The sequence below is a fragment of the Etheostoma spectabile genome, chromosome 3 (genome assembly GCF_008692095.1).
Source record: "Etheostoma spectabile isolate EspeVRDwgs_2016 chromosome 3, UIUC_Espe_1.0, whole genome shotgun sequence".
Lineage (NCBI taxonomy): Eukaryota > Metazoa > Chordata > Actinopteri > Perciformes > Percidae > Etheostoma > Etheostoma spectabile.
Window position 1 is genome coordinate 22,814,992 of NC_045735.1, and position 3,115 is coordinate 22,818,106.

Here is a 3,115-nt window from a genome sequence, read left to right on the forward strand (position 1 = left end):
TGCTGACAAATTTTCGAGAGTGACATTTTCAGCCAAAGTCAACCACCACACATCACACTGTCTCCATCACAACGCTCCACAAGCGGAAAAACCAAATCCAAGACAGAGCAAAATTAGGCACATGTAACACATGATATGCACAAAGTTACAACAATGGTACCAAATAGGCCTACTAGAAGCTCAAACGCTGAGCCACAAAATACAAGGGTATAAAACACATCATTGAATTAAATCTAATCTGCCTCGTCGTCTTTTAATTGCAGGGTCGCTGTGGGAGTGACAGTGTAGAGGTGCTGCTGCTACTTCTTTCAGTTACAGTTGCTGGGTTTTCTGCCTCAGGTCTATTAGGCTTTTTAGCCTGTGATTGATTAATGAAGAAACTCAAAATGCTCTTTCGTGCCATGTTATACAGTAGGTAAGCTAACTTCTGTACTGTTGACCCACCGGAAAAGTTTCCACAACTATCTTCACTTATGAATGAGTGTCAGAGGTGCGGAGCGTGCCTTGCTCTTGGCAAAAATTGCAGTTTCATTCTGATCAAATTACGTTATCTTACCAACCAAATTTTAAAATCCAATTCCATTTAATTATAATGAAAGGAAGTAGGTTGATCTCAGTAATCAATAAAATAATAATATGTCATTTTTAATTATGGTTGTAGTTTGTCTACCTTTCACACCCCTAGTTCCCACGTGCGTGCGTGCGTGCGTGTGTTTGTGTGTGTGTTTATGTGTGTTTGTGTGTTCACATGCTGCCAGAACAACAACTTTTAGAATTCTCCCACACCCGGACACAGCAGTGAATCACTTCCATCAAATTAAAGTGACTTCAGCACCTCAGGGCTATCAGTGTTATTTGTTTCTTCCTGTACCTCTCCCTCTTCCTTTCTCTCTCCGATCCCTTTGCCCTGTTATATAGCTATAAATGTAATTTCCAAAACCTGACTTTTCAGAAACCAAGAAATTAAAATCATATAGTTGTTTGTGCTTGCCTCCATCTCTTTAGAAGTCACATGTAAAACTTTAAGTACCATTTTAGAGGGTGTTATTCAATGCATCTAATGTAGAGATGTTCCGATATGCCTCTGATACGGCCTAAATCGCTGGTATCGGGAAGTACTGGAGTTTATGCACCGATCCGATACCGTGTAATAAAGCCCTAAAGAAAATCTATGTTAAGGTAGTTGATTTATGTTCTTTTTCCGTTATAACTGACTGTCAAACTGGATAATAAAAGAAAGTTCTATGGCCTTCATTGTTTGTTCTGAGCCATTATCTAATAATAATATATATGACACACTGGTTTCGGATCAGTACTCGGTATCGGCCGATACGCAAGTTCAGGAATCAGAATCGGTATTGGTAAGCAAAAAATGCTATTGGACCATCTCTAATCCAAGGGCCGTATACTATAGCAAGCACAATAAAAAAACATCCCATTCAAGAAAAACTTTGTTTTTATACTTAAAAAGCAATTGTTAAATATTTATCCAACAACAAACTGTGGCCGTCCGCAATATTTCACAAAGACTTGTAGTCACTCCTAGAATCATTATATAGAGAAACATGCAGTTTCATAACACACATATACATACACATACACCTCACTTCTTGACTTGCACTTTGAGTTAATAATTTATTTAATGGAACAGTTTGGATCTGTGAATGTAATTTTTATTGGACTATTTTAAATGTGCAAGTGAAGACCTACAAGTATGACTGTCGTTTTTCTCCTTATGTCTGCAGATTCCTCACATACGGTGTTTCTCCATTATTCAAAAGAAATATCTAATATTCATACCTAAATGAAAGCTGTTCTATAATGTAGTGTGAAAGAGGAGGAGAAGATTGGAGCAAGGGACAAGGAGGAAGGATGGGACTGGAGGTCAGGCAGGTGTGTGTGTGTGTGTGTGTGTGTGTGTGTGTGTGCGTGCGTGCAGAGGAAGAAATAAAGGACAGACTGACAGTGCAAATTCTTTCTCATTTTGACTGTTTGTAATCAGGTCAATTTACCCAACCCTTTCCATCCCAAACATTGTCCAGGCTGATTCACTGTGACGAACCTCCACCCTAAATTAGATCATGCTTTGTGCCTTAACTTACTCGTTTTTGGCTACAAAAATAACCAAGCTTTTCCATTTCCATGGATAGCAACATGCTGAATTCAACCACAGTTTATATTGGTACAACATTTTAACAATTTGATAATATTGCATAACTTTCATATTACAGCAGCTGCAGGGTCTGTGGATGGCCTGAAAAAACAGAAAATTCAAGTAGATTTCTCTTGATTTTTTTTTTTTAAACTATACCTAAATTCAACCACCAGGAGCTGTGTTTGAAGGGTCTGGTCACCCAAACTACAAATAGGATTTTCCCATTGAACATTACATTGAACAACATCAGCCGGCCAGCCACAAAGACCATGCTTAGGTGGGGCTTCACAAGGGAGGTGGAGATGACAAAGTGTATTAAATTACATTTCCTCCCTTCCAAAGCTGTTTTAATACAAACGGTCTCCTTGAAAGGTGTTGTCTTCCCTTCTATCCATGCTGCAGCTACACAGTAAAGGGTTCCTTCTCTAATTTTTACAGTTAAAGGTCTGTCTACTCCTCATGAGAAGAGCTAGCCAGTCTGTAAAAGAAGTATGCTGTACAACGTCCACCTTTTTGAAGAGACGTTTCCAAGGTTTGAAAAAGCTTGACCTATTTGAGAGCATATCTCAGTCTCTACTTCTTTGATTTTGTCCATTCATCTTACAATCCGTCTTTTGACAGTCACCCAACTTTAAAGATTTGTCGGTGTTATTCAAACTTGCAGAAATAGATTTTTTTTGGGCCGCTTGGAGGAAGCTCAACAATTTCACAAGTTAGGCTAGTTGTTCACTTTGTTCCTGTGCTGTTTGATGCAGAGGGAGTACAGTTAAACAGAGCTTTTCTGCTGAAAACATTTCCCTGATGTGTCTGGAAATGACTATGATGAGAGCTGTGAGAGTGAACCAAAACAACAAAGTAGCAGCTCGAAAACCAAAACAACAAGCTGTAAGACGCTTTTCAGCTCTGTAGAGCTGGGGGTGGGGTGGGGGGGTGGGGCTACAGAGTGGGTCCATCACACGA